At 29.6% G+C, this 19,134-nt stretch overlaps 1 protein-coding gene across 1 annotated transcript in view; it reads right to left on the reverse strand.

Moving 5' to 3' along the window:
* Positions 1–19,134, reverse strand: part of LOC129791832 (longitudinals lacking protein, isoforms F/I/K/T-like) — a 78,359-nt gene that overhangs the window by 16,939 nt on the left and 42,286 nt on the right. The window lies entirely within an intron of this gene.

Consider the following 19,134-nt stretch of genomic DNA (forward strand, 5'->3'; position numbering starts at 1 on the left):
TTGTAACTGGCTTCCCCAGCGTACTATCGGCGAACTGTGCCACGTAGTAGTAGTCACCCCAGTAATCTGAAAGAGACAATATAGCAGGTAAGATGAATTGTTTTACCTTTGAAATTGAAAAGAAAAAATAAATAAATAATAATAAAAGCTCAATTACCCTAATACTCATCTCTCACAAAAAATCCTCCCTCTAAGCACACACACAAGAGACCATCAAAGGTAAAATTAAAAAAAAAACACAGAAGCATCAGCAAATAAAAGTTAATTCAAAAAATAATTAAATTAATAAACTGAATTTCATCGATAAGAAAATAAAAATTTACGAGAAGAAGCTTTTTTATGTTGTAAAATCTCTCAAGAAAAAGACCTCCATTGTACATTGAAGAGGATTTTTTTTCGTTTCATTTCTTTTTTTTTTAATCAAAGGAAATAGAAATCTGTTAAATTGCAAAAAATCTCATGATTTCTGTTTTTTTTTTCTTCTTCTTTTAGCACAAAATCTAATGAAAATCACATTTCAAAATTGAGCAAGAGCTTAATTTTTCTCTGCTCTGCGGCACAATCATTCGAAATTCGTGTCATCCGCATAGGCTGACTGGAGGTACTGATCGAGTAGACCATCCTTCGCATGTCTCTCCATGTGTTTGGGTAAATTTCGTTTCTGTGTCACAATTTTGGGGCACAGTGGGCACTGGGCACCTCTTCCGCATTCCTTTCGATGGGCTGGAAGGGAAAGAGAAATCCCCCAAGGAAATTCAGAAAAATTTAATTTCTTTTCAATTAATTTTTTAAGGTAAAAAAATTACCTTTGAGAGCACTGAATTTCTTGTACTTGACACCACACTGCGGACAAACATATCGCGGCAGGCCATCATCCATGAACATTACTAGGGGTCCACCGTCTTGTAGGAGATCTACAAAATAAATCATATTTGTTAGATCAAGAAAATTTCATTTTTTTTTCACAAAAATATTACTTCTTGACCCAAAAAAAAACCTGAAAAAAAATTCTAGGCGTAAGAATAAAGTTAAAAATAAATTTAAAAAAACTACAAGTGCCAGTGAGAGATGAACTGACTGGTGATGATTTCAAATGATACGTAACTGACCTTATTTTTTCAGTTGTTTGAATTGAAATTAAAAATTAATTTCTTTTAAAAATTTCTTGAATTTATGTAAAGATGTTTTTCAAAGTCACGTAATTTTTTAAGCAAAGAAATATTTTTCAATATAAAATTAGAAATTGAAATAATAAATTAAAAAATAAATAAAACAAATTTTTACTAAATAAAAATAAATTTTCAATCATTAAATTAAACTTATTAAAAAAAAATGATTAATCTTTTTTTTTTTAATAAAAGGATAAGAAATAAAAATTTATTCAAGTTCCAGAGTTTATTCATGTTCCAGAGCTTTTCTTTTTAATTAAATTTTACCTAACCTTTGTGAGCCTGATGAAGGGGTTCTGAGTAAAGGATTTTTATTGTAAATAAACAAAAACATGTGAAATTAGGAGAAGACTGAATTCTATAATAAAGGTCTTCTTATCCTTGAGTTCTTACATTCCCAAAAATTTCGATTTGTCTAAACTCCTTCATCAGGTTCGCTAAAATAAAAAAAAATATATTTAAAAAATATTTTAAAAAAATTTAGAAAAATTACATAAAATCCTTTATTTCTAAAAATCTGTTTAAAAATAATTATTTATGATTTGTGTAAAAGACTAATGGGAATGGTTTTATGATGGTCAAGAAAAGTACAACACCTTCATGATCAGCGACGTTTTACTTTAGACGAAAACTTTTTTTTTAGTCTACAAATTAACAAAAAAGAAATCAAATTAATTAATTAATTAAAGATTCCTTGTTTTGTCAATTTGTAAAGCCCGAAGAAACTTTTGAATAAAGTAAAACGGTGCTTGATGTAGTTTTTTTTCTTTGACTATTCAAAATTCATCCCCAAATTTTTAAAATTCTACAATCACTCAAACTGGCACTTTGTAATTTTTTTGTAAGGAATCCTCAAAGGTTCTAAATTCAAAGTTAAGCTACAGGTTATTTTTTTCGAAGGTTAAAAAATAAATAAAACTAAATTCAAAAGAAATATTTTTTGCATACGAACCTCCACCACTTAAAAACTCCTAAAAGTAAAATTTTAAGGACTAAAAAATCCCCTGAGAATTGGAATAGTCACAAATTGCAATTTTGATTGTTTTATTAATATTCTTATCTTCTTTTTTTAAGTGTAAATTAAAAGCAAGGATTTCTTCTCCATAATGGCAACCTCCACTGTACAATCACAAAATTATTGCGAAGGATTTTTCTTTTAAATCTTTTTTTTTTGTTTTCAAGGATTCTATTGGTGATGAGACTATTCCCGAATCTGCTTGTAAGCTTCAATTGGTGAGAGTTTGTGGACATGCTGCAGGTGCCGGATGACAATGAAGCCATATGTGAATTTCTTGTGACAAATTGGACACGGATAGCGCCTCTTGATGTCACATTCATTGCGAACATGACGAATTAGGGAATATTTTACTTGGTACCTGCAAAAGAAGTCAAATATCGTTAATTTTAACAAATTAAATATAAATTTTAATTTTTTTTTTTGCACTTTTTTGCGTACTTTCTTCCACAATTTGCATTGGGACAAATATAGAAACCGCCTGATTTGATAATTGCCACCGTGGATCGCTTCAATTGACTCCGTGGAGGACGATTTGTGGCATCCATTGGATCTGCGAAAGAAAACAAAATGACCGTATTAGTGGGAGAATTGTAGAAATTACAATTTTGCTAAAAATACAGAAAGAGAGAGAATAACAAAACAAAAAATAAACATTTTGAGTAGATACCATAATCTAATTTAAAAAAAAAATGTTATTCCTAAAAGATTTACTTCCACAACTAGCACAGAAAGTAATAATTCTTTTTTTTTATGATTTTGTTTCCATTTATTTAAAGACTTCTTCTTTTTTTTTAATAGTACTTTTAGTGATAGTAATTTATATTATCCAAAAAAAAAAGCTCCAACTTCCAAACTTCTTCTCAGACTCTACTGATTGACAATTTTTTTTAAAATAATTTTTAACAAATCATTTTTTTTTATTTCAAAAAGAGTTCAAAGAAAAAGTATTAAAGAATAACAAATTATTTTTTTCTCAACTATAATTCAACTGTTTTCTATGTGACAAAAAATATAGTTTTCTTTTTTTAATAGCTATTAGATAAATGGTGTTGTGGTGTATTAAAGAACAAAAAAAAACAAAAAAGAGTTATCTAAATAATTATTTGGTTAACTGATGATCTTCTATTGTTACTTGACCCAAAACCCCGTTTTATTGTTAAAAATATTTCATTTTCATGATATTTTTTTTCTTTCTTTCTTTCCTTCATCACTAAATTATGGTTATTTCTGTAATTTTCTTTTTCTCACAATAAAATATGTTTGAAGATTATGTTTTTCTTGTTTTTAAAAAAAAAGTATTGTTTATATAATTTAAACAAAATAAAACTCCACTGTGTCAGTATTTTTTCATTATCTATGTTTTCTTTTCCTATTTTATTATTATTTATTTTGAAAAAAAAATGAAAAATCTGCTCTACAGCTTCATTGCTGATCTGTTATTGTTTTTTTTTCTTCGCTATTTTTACAATGTATTTTTAAAAAAAAATCTTCACTGTTGCTTCTATGACTGGGTTGCAAATGTAGGATTTGCATGTCCTACAAAATGCTCGGTAAAAAAAATTGACTGTAAATTATTGTAAATATTTTTTTTTTTAGAGGGGAAAATGTGTTTCTCTTTTTTTTCTTTCATCTCTCTTTATCCATTTCTGCACAATTTTTTTCTCAACTTCTAGAAACAAAAAAAAATTAAAGAAAATATTATTTGTTAATTACAATCACAAATAATCACATCAATATTTCCGTTCACAGCTCCATGGTTATATTTTTTTCATCTTCTCTTATTTTCATCTTCATCAACTAATTCAATGATGTTCCACTATTTCATCTTTTCTCCCAACTTCTCACCTTTTTTTCTTTCTCATTTAAATATTGTTTTATGTAAAATTTAATTGATGTATTGTATATAGAATATAATTAAAAATATATATTTAATATATATAAATCGATTATGTAAATATGTTTTATAGTGTTATTATGTTATTTACAAATCTTTCCATTTTTTCACCGTTTTCTCTTTTTTTTTTCAACTATAAATTAATTAATGGTTTTATTTTTTATTTTTTCATTTTAATTCACTTATAATTCATTTCCTAATATTATATTTCCAAAATATCAAATTTACACCGTTTTCAAATTTCCTCATTCGGCGCTTTTCTTTTGTTTTTTTTTTTACTTCATAAATTTCCTCTCTGAGAGATCAACATTATTGCAAAAAGAAATTTTTTTTAAATAAAATAAAATAAAATTCAGTGTGGAAATAATTTTTTTTATGATTTAACAATTCATTTTTTTTACTTTGTAATAGAAATTAATTTCTCTATCACTGGAGGAAATATTTAAAAAAAAAAATGTTTTTCTTTAAAAAAAATATAGAATGGTAATAAAATATCGACTAAATTAATCACGACTATGTTGCCTTGGCGCTTGCGCCCAAAAGTTCAGTAACTAATTATATATATATACTTTTCTTCCTTCTGTACAAATTCATCTTCAACCACTAGAATAAAAATCTTCTTCATCATCATCCACCACTCCGTGTGGCGGCGGGTGAAAGAGACCCACTAACTGACTATACTTTGATATCACATTCCAATTTTTCTTTTTTTTTTCACTTTTAAAAAAACCAATTTATCGTTTCTTTTTTTACAACATTCCTCACACATTTGCCCACAGCTGTGGGACATGCGGAGGATCGTATGTGTGTGTGTGTGTCTGTTTAATTGCAGCAAATGGAGGAATAGCCAAATAGGGGCACTGGGGGTGATTTTTCGTGAGGGAGGGGGCTGGGCGTTTTGTGGGGAAAGCAAAATAATTTTGAAGGTACGCAGAAGGTAGTCCAGAATCGGACAGCCGGGCGATCGTGCGAAGGGCAGGTAGGGGCGCGATCGCACATGGATCACCGGCTCGATCATCATCGATTCTGGTGGGTGCGCATATGAAGGACGAGATTGTGCTTATGCTTGGACTTTTTGTGGCACACTGGACACTCAAATTTGGGCTCAACCCCACACTCGAACCGTATGTGTCGGTTCAAGCTGTGCGGACGCGCATAGGAATTCCCGCACCGATTGCACGTGTACGCCCCACCGGGTGTCGTGAGATTAGCCCCCAGCAGCCGGACACCACGTAGAGCTGACAGCGATGGCGTCAGGGTGGCACTGTGCTGGTGCGGCGGTGGCACCACCGTTGGCTCATGCACGAGACTCGTGCTTGCCGTGGGTGTACTGGCTGTTGCCACGGGTGGGCACATGGCGAATGGATTTGGCACCGTGGCAGCCGTGGCGGGCTGTGCTGATGCCGCCGCCAGCTCCCTGAGGCATGTGGCTGGTGTGAGGAGGCGCAGATCGCACGGTTGCTCATCCTCCGATTGCTGTGACACCGGACTCATCTTCCCGTGGTATCCTGTTGGGAAAAACTACAAGAGTTAGTGACACCCTCGCACACACCGCTAAAACGCTTCAACAGTGACAGATCAATTAAGAAAGAAATGTGTTAAGGACAATGGACTTTTTTTGCATCAGGATCTTTTGCCTCATAAAAGTAAATTAAACGGAAATGACTGTGCAGCGATCGCACAAAATATACGATCTCTTCAGCAATCTAAATCCGCATCAGCGACAAACACACACATGGATCATTTTTTTTTCTCTCTCTATCTAGCATCCGGCTGTAATCTTCCAGCACGATCACCGATCGTATGCCAAAAGGATCAATTTTTTTAACGGTGCGATCGCGAAGCCAATTTCTCTTTTCAAATCTTGAAGATCATTCTTCATTTCTTCTTTTTTTGTTTGTTTTAAATTTAATTTTACATCCGATTACAGCTTCTTCACTCACTTGCGCCAGATTATATCAATGAGAATATTAATGAAAATATATAAGATCGTGTTAGGAAATAAATAAATTGCAATATAAAAAAAAGATCACCCAACCAACACCATATTTGAATGCTCTGAATATATAATGCACATAATATATAGCTATCATTATTGTCATAGTTTTAATGATATAACAGTGTGGTATATAAATAAATGTATCGATAAAAAAAGGTATTAAAAAAAATTTACAATATATTTTTTTATAAAAATATTCCATGATCGTTGCATATAAATTTTTCTGAAGATTGCTGACGATAAAAATAAATGAATACAGAAATGTGATTGACCAAAAAGAAATGGGAGGAAAGACACATTTCGGGGATTTCTTTTATTATCTTTGATTTTTTTGTTTGTTTTCTTCTCCTCATTGGTGTGTGGAAGAAATAAATCCATTGATCTTCGCATTAATTATTTTATCAGGTAGTCTCCCATTTGGCCATGCTACTTCTCATTTAAAACTAATTTTCCCCATCTTATAATTTCTACGATCATCTTCCTTCTCAACTTTTGACATCCGGGCTGACCTGAAAGAGAAAAAATATATTAGTAAAAAATACTTTGTAATAAAAAAAAGTCCCGATCGCGCGATCGAATGATCTTCACTGCTGAATCTCGATGCTCCATGACTTTGGCTCCAATTTTATTTTCTTCGCTTTTATTTATGTTAATAAATCCTTTATTCACTTCAAATTACATTCACTCTGTGATGATCTACATTTACTGTGTTGGTAATATTTTTTTTTAATTTATATTTTTTCATCTCATTTTTGAAATATATTAGATTAATTTCTATATAATTTCATTGAATAAATTAAGTAACGCAGAGACTAGATCAAGCAAGATGCTTATTAGACTAGATTTCTTTTCTTCCTTCTTTATTAATGGAATTTATCTTTCTATAACTCATCTACTCATTTTTTATATTATTTTATTTTTAACCAACTACAATCTATGCAATAAATTACTATTGATTATTATATATTTTTTTTTAATTTAAATGCCATCGTATGCACAAAGAACACAAATTTTAAACAAACATAAAAATTATCTCGTGTTAAGTATTTTTTTCTCCTTAAAAGGATTTTTTTCTTCTCCAAGGACAAACAGGATGCAATGATCATTAATAATTGTGGATTGAGAAATTGTTAGTTACAATTACACAAATATAATATTTCCTAGGGATGACGTGTACGTTTGAAGCCCAAGTGTCAGTACTTGTGCAGTACTGCAGTACTGCAATACTGACAAAAAAAAACAAAAGTAGCAGTACTGTGACATTTCGTTGGGAGTTTGTGTAGTTGAAAATCACTGCAGTAAATGAATTATCCTGAGGAACACCATGAAGTGTCTGAAATGTTTTAGATAAGTCTAAAATTTAAGCTTCTACTACTAAATGAAATAGTAGAGGGCTGTCGGGATTATCCACGCGGGGGCATTTTTACGAATAACAGTGTATCAATCTCACAATCTTATTGATTAATTAAATGAAAGAGTTACTCTAGTGGAATCTGACGAAATTTTAATATCTTTGTTGGTATAGGATAAATCCTTCCGATTGGGTCAGCCAATGGATGGTAGGTCAACCCAAACGCATCCTTTCAATCTTAGGGCCAGAGTTTTCGACGCTTTGATTCCCAAACAAAGACACAATTGAGTAAGTTAGGAAATTTTGAAAAATTGAAAAAATGAAATAATGGGCCTTATTCAGCGACCAAGAAACCCTTGAAATTCGCTTGAAATCTTTAAATTTCAGTACAAAATTTAAAGATTTCAAGGGTTTCTTGATCGAAAATTTACAAAAAATGTTAATAAAAATTTCAGCCACTGAGGAAGACACACAGAAGCGTCGAAAGCTTTGGCTCTAATAGCCTTCTAGCAGTTAATCAATTAACAATTGAAATTACTGCTTTTTCGTTTATAAAATTTTACTAAAAAAATAACAATATGGCACAAAGGAATTAAAAAAATATAAGTCCACAAAATTTTTAGTGAAATAATGATTTTTATGGTTTTTACTAGAAGAGAGAGTTACAGAGGGCTCTCGTGGTGCATTACATAAGGGCCAGTTACGTAATCTATGGAAACTTTAGCTTTCTCAGTATCTTGTGAAAAATCTGAATTTCAAAGAAGAACAAAATGAATTAAATACTTCATTTACTGCAGTAATCTTCAGTCATCTTTACACTGAAACTATTTACTGCATTATGCAGTAGAACTTAATAGCGATACTTTAAGCTCTAAAGCATTAGCTGTCTTAATTTTCAGTACATACTACTCAAAGAAGTTCTATTGACCTATGATTCATTGGATAAAGTATTAGAGACTTTGCTACTTTGGTTAGTAGACTCAGAGTACAAAGGAGATACTTTTAAGTATTTCAATTAATTCTTCTCTCGTACATCACACTTCAAAGTGTCAGTACTTGATCTCAAAACATTTATAACTGGAACTTCCAATCAATAAACATCACAGTACTTCAAAACTTTTAATTGGGATTTATTGGTCAGTTAAAAATTGCAGTATTAGAGAAATATGAAAGAGGATCTTTTCTGAATGTCCTACATTTTTTTTTAATACGACATTTCGGACATCGTAGCCCCTTCATCAGGTCTGAAATAGTTTTTTTCTGCACGTCACTTTACGAGTTTCAATACTTGATTTTCAAGGGGAATTCATTACTCTCTCCATTTTTATGTGAATGCAGTAAAATCAAAGTATTACCCAGAATTTGGTAGACCTGATGAAGAACTAAGGAAAATCTCCGAAGCGTAGTATAAATGACTTGTATTTCTTGCAAAATTTTAACTTTGATTAGTCGAAATGAAAGATTGGTAAAATCCATCGTTTTGCCTTTTCGTCCTTTAGGGATTTTGTTTTGTCCTTAAATCTTTTTTTTATGCCATGTTTTCTGCTTTAATGAGATCTCGATTTTTGCAAAATTTCGAATTGAGATGCCTTTTCAAGTTGCTGTGAATGTTGGTCTTGTAGCCACACATTCGACTACAAAAGTACTTTGGTGGGAGACCACATTCATTCTTGAGATGGCACTTTAAGCTATTCTTCCATTTGTAGTTGCGATTGCAATTACGGCAGATCCATGGCTTTTCACCCCCAATATACAGGATATCATCCTGACTGAGTAGCTGTTCCTCCTTCTTCACGCGAATTGCACTGTTGTTGAAATCCCCGGCATTCGGGGTGGTGCCTTGGCGTTCACCCTGTTGCCCACTCGGCGTTGGGGGCTTTGACTCATCCACCCCAAATACGGGTTGTCGCTTGATAATGATGGACCTGATGCCGGTTTTTGCATTTGACTTTACACACGTCGTCCGCCAGAGCGGTGGGGGCGGATTGTCGGCCCTTTTCGTCCACGTGGGTGGATTAGTAATGTTTAAGTTATAGTTAAATGATGTGTAGTGAGGAGGTGTGTTAGTAGGGCTAGTGGGCTCTAGTTTTATCATAGTTAGACCACCACCAAGACCATTACCACCTGGATAGAAGGGGGATAAAATAGGTGCTGTTAGTTACATTGAGAGAGAGAGAGAAAACAATGTAGTTTGTTTTATTAGTTATACAGATCAGTGATCGTACATCACACGATCGCATGTTAGCACAAGAGAAAGAAAAGAAAATCAAACACACAAAACTAATGTCCCACAAATATCACACACAAAGATCATTCACACCTTCAGAAAAGCGTTCTTACTTTTTTTTTTGTTTTTGTTGAAAAGAAAAAATAAAATTTAAAAAAAAAATGCGAAAGAAACTAAAAAGAAAAAAAAATAGAAAATAAAGTTAATTGATTAGAGAAATACTCAAGCAGTTCATTAGTATTTATTTTTTTGTCTTGTAAATAAATCTGACGACTTCTTATTCTTCATTGTTGGAAGATCGATGGGCTCATAAGATCACGCGATCACCTCCCATTAATTTTATTCTTCTTTTTTTCTCTCTTTCCACATGCCATGTTTAAGCAAAACGTGGGAGCAATTAATCATTCTCATGTTCGTCTTCCTAAAAAAAAAAGAGAAAAAGACATTAGTTAGTGGTGTGAAGGTAAATCAAACCAACTTGATCCTCAAGTGATCCTCAAATGATCCTCAGTTGATCCTCCAAGTAATTTCCACCAGAAAAGAATCCTAGATTTAAAGAGAAACAAAAAAAAGACACAAAAATGGAAGAAATATTTGTTAAAAAAAAAGTGCAAAAAAAGAATTTGTATAAAAGCATTGAATTTTTATTAATGATAATAAAACTAGAAAAAATATGTATAAATCCTAAATCTGATATTGTGGTAAGTTTTTTCTTCGTTTTTTTTTATTTCTCAGCAGTTTAATGAAATGTCTTTTCATTTTTTATTTATGATTGCTAAATGGTATGTAAGATTCATTTCACAAATTCTACATTTTATTTATTCTTCTTTTCATAATATATTTTTTGTTTTAAATCCATTGGAATGCTAAGTAAAATGTGATTTATCATCTGTTTAATCATTTTTTTTTATCTCACGTAAACAAAACTCTGGATATAAAAGTTAAAATTGTATTAAAAAATAATAAAAAAAATATTAATGAATAATATAACAATTGAGTATTCATGAGTATATATAATATAATTATTAATTAATAATAAAATGAATTGACGCACATAAAATTATAGAAAGACATAAAAAAAGAAACTTTTTTTTAGCCACATTTACAAGGAATTATCTCTCTCGTCGTAACTTGTTCTCTCAAATAAATTGATTAATTTGCAAAGATTAATAAGGAAAAAGAAGTTTTGAGAAATGCAAATTACAATTTTGGACCCTTCACCATCAACTATAATATATATTTTTTTTAATTTTATATTTTGTCTTTTATAATTCTCATATTTTTTTTTTAAATATATTTCCTCTATCTTATTAACCAATTGTTTTTTTTTAATCACTAATTAGAGCGAGGTCCCTAATTTCAATAACTCGCTGTCTTTTTTTTTTTGTTGATAATTTTTATTAATTTTCTGGAAAAAAATATACAAAAAAAAAATCATCGCCTTTCATTTCATATTTCTCCAATTTTTTCGCTCTTGAAGGTCATTTTATTATTTAAAAAAAAATATTATCAAAGAATTTCTCTCTGTGGAAAGTAAGTTTTCTTTGTTAGATGTCTTTTATAAGCAGAAAGCAGTACTAAAAATAGGTTCAAGGACCTCTCCTATAACATAATATGCAATAAAGACTTTTTTCTTGTTTTATTTATTTTTTTAAATCTATAAGCAAAGTGTAAATGTGATTTTTTTTCTTTTCTTTCTCTATTCCTATTTTAAACAAAGAATCCTACATGTTTTTAACAGACATACCTGTCCTCTCACCCTTTTATTCATCTGAGTCTGAAGTTTAAATTGTTATTTAAAAAAAAAATTGAAGCAACATGTCACCCTAGCACATGATTAAACCTTAAAATTACAAAAAAAATCATTTTATAATTTACATAAAACTCCATATTCTCGTATCTCATCAGTTATGTAATTTCTTTAAACAATAATTATTCAATATATATTTAAAAATTATAAATATATATAGAAAAAAGGCACGTGGTAGGAATCTATTGTAGTTTTTCATCTTTCTTCGTTGAGGTAAATTGTTGTTACTATTACTTTTAAAAAAAATTTCATAAGTTACTATTTTTTCGTTTTTTTTTTTTACTATCTTGTTAATAAAGTCCGTTTACAACAACACAAATGACAAAAAAAATGCTGCAAATTATCGCGATTTGCGGTAACAAGTCTTTTCTCAAGTATTTCCAGTTTAATTTTTCCTTCTTTAAGAAGAAATCTATTTTTTAATGTTTTTTTTTTTAACTTTTCATTATATTTTGTTGTGTGTAGAAAAATGAAAATTAATTCTCCTTTCAATACTTTGCGGTGTGTGTGTGTGTGAATTGTGATCTTTTGATGTAAATGCATTTATTTCATTTTGTTCTGGTTCATCAGTTTTCTGTTCTCTATATTTTTATTTTTATTTTAAAAAAATCTATGAGTAGAATGTCTATTAAAAAAAAAATAATCTTGACTGAATGGAAAAAGAGGAAAACTATACAAATTCTACCATTACAATGTAATATATATTTAAAAAATTATATTATTAAATGATTTTGCATTTTATATTTCATTTTAATTTTTTTTTTCAATCACCCTACATCAAATAATTTCCTTTTCAAACTCAATCGTTTTTTTTTTAACTTCTCAACTTTGATTGTAAAAAATTGCTCTTATTTTTTGCCACATTTCGTGTCTTCTAATTTCTATTATTTTCTCTTTTTTTTTTAAACCTAAAATATATCACTTTCTTACGATATCTACATAGTAATAAAGGTTTTAAAAAAAAAGTTGAAAAAAGACGCAGATTATTCCACTCGTCGTCGTTTTTTTTTAATAATAAATCTAATATGGTTAATAGTCCGTCATGAGTTCGAGAATGGAAATACAAAATAGTAAATTTCACTTTATAAATCCTTAAGAATCAAAATAATAGATCTAATATAAAATATATGTATGTATAAAATGCACCGTAATCGTATTTTTCTTTTTTTTATATATATAATATTTCTATATAGTAAAAAAACGATGTAATTTCATCAATTCGTGGAATGCTTCATGAGTGTTTTATCCTTTTTTTTTAAGGACAACAATTTCACTGATTTTTTCTCTTAAAAAAAAAGATATTAAAATTATTATTTAAATTATATATCATTCACCTTCCGCGCATCCCCTTCTGTGGCTAAAACATCCGGGGCGTGTGGAGGTTTGTGAGGAATAAGGGAAAAGAGGGAATAATGAGAAGGCAACGCGTTTACCCGCCCCCATCTATCAGATGGTATTATTGTGTGAGGATAAATCACTTCCCTCCTCCAATTTCATATCCTTATCGTGTTCCAACTTGATGAATTTCTCCTTGTGCATCCTCTCCATGTGCCGCCCGATGTGCATCTTTTGCTTTGCTCTGTAGACACAGAAGGGACACTGGAATTGCGGCTCCTTGCCGCATTCCCACTTCTGGTGGTTCCGCAGCGACGATTTTAACTTGTAGAGACGCCCACAGTCGGGGCAGGAGAACCCCGGATTGAGATCCCCCTTGCCACCGCCCTCCTGATTCACTGATAAATCCGTTGGGAACACCAGGGGGTGCACACCCTCACGCAGCTGCGTCCAGAGTTGGGCAATTTCATGTAAAATTATTTGTTTACATGATTTTTACATTTTACATGTAAAAAGCGTGTAAAGTATACAAAAATGTAAAAAAGATGTAAAGAATTTGTAAAAAACAAATATTTGAGAGAGAAATGAGCGGAAAAACCTAAAGTTTGATTTTTCTTTGAAGTAATTAACTAAAAGTCCTTAAATCAAAAAGTTGTTTTACATTAACGGAAAAATTAATTTGTAAAAAGTTTGTCAATTTTATTAAAATGTTTTTAATTTCTTAATATGTATGCAAAATTACTGATTGGTCAGAAACTTAGGGGGGAAATCATCTTTTAAATGAAACCCGTTAAAATATTTTTTAAAAAAATCTCAAAATAAGAAACTTAGGTCAATATTAATACATAGTTTCCTTTTTGTAAAGAAATCGATGAAATATCATTGATTTCATTCTATTGATGTTCTTAAAGCCCACTAAATGATTTTAAAATGGATATTTTTCGTATTTCGATAAAAAAATACTAAAAGTTAAAGCTCAAATTACCATGATAGGTCATTACGCGTTTATTTGAGATGAAAACTTATACATTTTTTCATGGAGAAAACGAATCTAAAAGGTAAAGTATACATAAATGCCATATTAAGAATTTTGAATATAGGAAAGAATGGGTCAAAAAAAGGGAATGAGTTCAATTTCAACAAATTTTCTCCTTTATAATGGAGCTGAAAACAATTTTTACAAAAACTATAAATGAACTTTCCCATAAAAGTATGAGAATTTACGAACCTTTAACAAATTAATTTTATCTGTAATTTTATAAAACATTTGAATAGCGTTAATAAAATCATAAATGCATAAAAATTTACTTTACAATTTTGTCTCTGATTAAGATTTTTTTGTGTCTGAATAAATAAAATAACTTTTTACATAATTTTACAAAATAATTAAATTTTTTTGTCACTTAAAGAAATATCTTGCTACCATTATTTTTCTTTACATTATTTATGTAAAATTAAAATGTAAAGAAAAGTATGTAAAGAAAAGAGCATGTAAAGAAGGGAATTGTTTACAAGTAAAAAACCATGTAAAATGTAAAAATGTAAACAAACCGCCCAACCCTGGCTGCGTCACCAACGGCATGGCTAGTCTCGCATTCCACTGATCCCATGTTAGCCCGGCTATTCGTGTGATGCTTAAATCTTCAGCTGATGCTGCATTTTTTTTTTCAAATGCATTTTATTTGATTTTTTTTCGTTTGTTTTTGCACCCACATATGAAACACGTTTTTTGTGTTTTTTGTATTTTTTTTCATTGTTGGTTTTTCATGCCAACAAAAAAAATTGGGGAAAAAACAAAAAGAAAAACAAATTAATTAAAATAAAGAAAAAAATAAACATAAACTATTTTACATTATACAAAAAAAATACAACAAATTATAAAAAAAAATTAATAAATTAGAAGTCGATAACAAGCGATAAATTACAAAATTAAAAAAAAATTGGGGAAAGTGTAATAGAAAAATAAAAAAGGGGGAGAAAGAATTAGTAAAGGCAAGCAGTAAAAAAAATAACTAAAAAGTCCGATATTACAAAGGAAGCTAAGTGACAAGCATTTTAGAATAATAAAGAAAGATCTAAAATAGAAAAAAAATTGTTTTTATAAACTATAGATGCAAAATAAATAAATACGACACTCATATAAAAAATGTATTTCAGTAAACAACAAAAAAAAATATTAAAAAGCCATTACATTTGGTTTGTCTTTTTGGTCTTTTTTTCTTTTCAATTTATGCGGTAAGTTCCATCTTTCAGAACGTCTTTTGGTGTCATTTTTTTGTGTTAATTCTGTTGGTGTAAAGGATTTTCACCTTTTTTTATGTTTTTGGTTTTTTTTTTCTTTTTTCAAAAAACAAAAGAAAAAAATGTGGGAACGTAGGTTTGTTCTGTTTTTTTTTCTTTCATAAACTAAACGATTAACAATTCCATATTTAAGAATAATAATTTAAAAAAAAACACACAAAATTATTCATTCACAAAAATGAATTGTTTTGAATTAATTACCAAAATATTCATCATTTTCACTTTTATTCCATTTCCCGGAGAATCTTTCATCGAGTCTTCCCGTTGAATGTCTTCCGCTAGATCTTTTCGAATTTTTTTTATTAATTTTTCCTTAAAGTTTTTTTTTAATCATTTTCGAAGTTTCTTCATTGGCGTCTACCTAAAAAAAAAAGAAAAATACGTTAGTGATAGGAAGTGGAAACTCTCTGAGATACTTACAGATTTTTTTTAAAAGATTCTCCGATCCTTTGGTCCTTAACTTCTTTTCAGACATATCTGGTAAAATCGAAATGAAAATCCATCGATGACCTAAAAATAGTTAAAAATGTTAGTAAAAATATAATTTTTAAAAATTCACAAGTCCCACAAAAAGTTCCCAAAAAATGCCTCCAGAAGCGCCAAGACTCGAAGAAAAAATAACCTGAAAATAGAAGAAAAAAAAAACAAGAAAAAAATATAAAAACACAGAATGAAGGCGGAGACTTTTTGTTCAAAAAGTTTATTCAACATTCATTATATTGAGTTATAATATATATAGTTTATATTATATTTTGAATCTTACTTTCAAAATTTATTTTTTGTATTTTTTTTCCATCTTACACGCTATGTCCTTAAATCTAGGCAATTATTTTTCTTTTTTTTTGCTTAAAATCTATATTTTTCTTTCATTTTTTTTTCTTTAAAATACGAATTCTTTGATATAATGAAGTGATTTTTTTTGTATTATTTGTATTTTATGAGTTAGTAAAAATAATTTCTCATTTTTCTCGATTTTTTCTTCTTCTTCAGTATTAGAGACAATGAAAATGCTATAAACTAGTTCTTTTTTTTTTACTTATAAAGTAAGTGTTAATGCAACTATAAGTCGACAAAAAAATTTTAAATAGATGCATAATTTCTCTCAAGTCTAGCATTTTATACGAACTAATTATGATGACTTACTAATTTTTATTTTTTATTATTTTATTATAAAATGAAAAATAAGAATTATGATTAAGCTTACGTGATAAATGATTAAGACTTTTGTTGTTGACTAAACACTAAGAAAACTCCATTAAAAGAGACAAAAAAATCATATATAATAATAGTAAAATGTGAGAAAACTATAACCTATTGGGATTACTAAAAAAAAGTTTAAGCATTGTAAATATTTTTTTTTTATAAATTCTTCTTAAAGTTTTGTAATGCAAATTGTTATTTTTAAAGAACAAAATTCTTCTTTTCTGTCCACCTACCACTATGCGCACTAATGCTAGAAATCTATACTCACTGAAACTAGACAAGATTTATTTTCATTATTAAATTTTCTTTCTTTTTTTTTTAATTATTTGTGAATTATTTCAACATTCTGAAAATATTGTTGGGATTGGTGCTCTTAGTGGAAATATTTCCTCTATTTTGTTTATGTTTAAATCTTTTTTTTTCTTCAGCTCTTCCTGCCCAGCTTTTGGTGATTTTTTTTTTTGTATGATAAATAAAATATCTTCATGGGCAGTTTAGTTTGCAGAAAAGAAGTCACTTCTAAGACAAAATACTCATTTATAGGGCTTAATTACTAAAGTACAGCATTAAAAAAACTCAATCTGACTACATTGGCAAACAGAAGTCTCAAAAAAGTGCTTTTCTTTTCACTTAAAAAATAATAATTTTCACCAAATAACGTACACTGGGATATCCAAATGATATTTAATAATTTTTCAATTTAAATAAATAAATTCCTAAGAACCCTTCGAGGGGTAATATTTGATTTTGGCTTAATGAAAATAATTTTTCTTATTAAATTTTTGAAAAGAACAATTCATTAAAGAAAAGAAAAAAGGTTTGTCATTAATACAATTTCAAAGTTTTTACTTTAACTCTTTTTTTCGAGAAATTTTTTAATGAGAAATAAGTTTTTTTTTATCATTAGAATTAGAATTATCATGAGTCTTCTCTGTTTTTTTCCAGTAAAATGACAATACTTCTCTCAATTCTTTAACACTGTATCCCAAAATAAAATTTAATAATGAAAATTATTTTACTTCTAGGAAATTTAGATTTTTTTGATAAAAAAAAATAGAAAAAATCAAAAGATAAATAAAAAGTTGAAGATATTAGTGATTGAGTGTTGTGTATAAGCGTCTGGGGCAGCGACGTTTCGGAATATAATTTCTTAATTGATGCCAAAGGTAATAAAAACTCAAATTTCCTGGACAGAAGAGAGATCCCATGAAAGTAATTGATTTTTGTCCTCTTCTCTTTTGGAAATGAGAACAAAAACTAAGAATATTCATGAGATTTTTTCAAATTTTGAAACATTTTTTCAACCTTTTTTATAAACTCCTTGATTAGTTATTAAGTAAACAAAAAAAAATAATTCAAATTAATACCCCCAATACCAATGAAAACACTGCTTGACATTGTTCGGTAAGCCGAACTGAACCCGAACTCCGAACAAGATTGCAAAGCAGCGTTTCCATTGGCTAATTTCTTTCAGTTCATAACCTCAAAGATTTCAAAGGCAACTTTAGGAGCTCAGAACTCCTTCCGAAAGCGTCGGCAGGGAATACGCGTCTTAATCCAGCCGAATTAAGGGGGTATTTTTGGGTTTTTCTAGAGCTTGGTTTTCCGGTGTTGGCCACATTTAAAGATTTATAATTGAAGAGTAAGAAAATCACTTTTAGCCATCTTAGATGCGACGCCATTTTGTAATTTTACAACTTTTCCACAGAACTACCCTAAAACACAAAAGTAGGTTTTTCTCAGGATCTACTGAATGGATTTTAATGGGGTAAAAAGCAAATGAAAGAGGACATGTCAGTGGAAAATGTACCAGAACAAAATTTTGAATTTCCATTCTGGGGCTGAAAAAAGTGGAAAAACATCAAAAATATCTGAACAAAATTCACATTTTTCCACTTTTCTCAGTCCCAGAATGGAAATTCAAAATTCTGTTCCTACAAAATCTGCATTGCTATTTCTTCTTTCATTTGCTTTTCACCCCATCAAAATCCATCCAGTAGATCCTGAGAAAAACCTACATTTGTGCTTTTAGGAAAATCACACTTAAGATGGCGGAAAGTGATTTTCTTACACTTCAATAATTAGGCTACAATAATGTAACCAACATCGGAAAACCAAGTTTAAGAAAAATTTTTTTTTTATCTCCACTGTTTGCACTTCTGTGTTAAACACATTTGAACTTGTTTAAGAAAAATGAAAGCATTTATATTAATTCCATTAATTTGCCCAAGAGACCCCCCTTAAAACAACTATCTCCGAAGCTTTCGACGCAGTTTGCGCATCTTCCTCAGGGGTCAGTAAAGTCTAACTTTTGCGGATTGCGTCAATATCGCGTATATCTCGCTCAGCGATATATTAGAGGGCTTTTCGGATTTTTTATCTACTTCTTCACAATTTTCCACAAATTTCAACATTTACAACTTCTTAATCGAACTCTTTTTCTCTTTAAGCCTACAAGATGGACGAGAAATTTCTCGTCCATCTGTTGTAGCCTTTATTAGATTTCTTTGATTTTTTTTTTCAATTTTGCAGAGTTTAAAATATTTCTTTATTAATTCATTTCGACATTAAGTGATAAATAAAATTGCTTTATGCAATACACAAAGAAACGAACACATACGATTCATATTACAGCTACATGAGTGAATTAAATTAAAATCTTTCACTTTTTTTGGGTGGGAAAGTCAGTTAGTTTAAAACTTTATGAAATCATACAAGATATGAATTTTACTAATGAAAATTCCTGATAAATCTGAAATTAAGACACAAAACAAATAATTATCCCAGTGTACCCATAATCTTCCACCTTCTCAATCCAACACTGCGA

The sequence above is a fragment of the Lutzomyia longipalpis genome, chromosome 3, assembly GCF_024334085.1.
Source record: "Lutzomyia longipalpis isolate SR_M1_2022 chromosome 3, ASM2433408v1".
Lineage (NCBI taxonomy): Eukaryota > Metazoa > Arthropoda > Insecta > Diptera > Psychodidae > Lutzomyia > Lutzomyia longipalpis.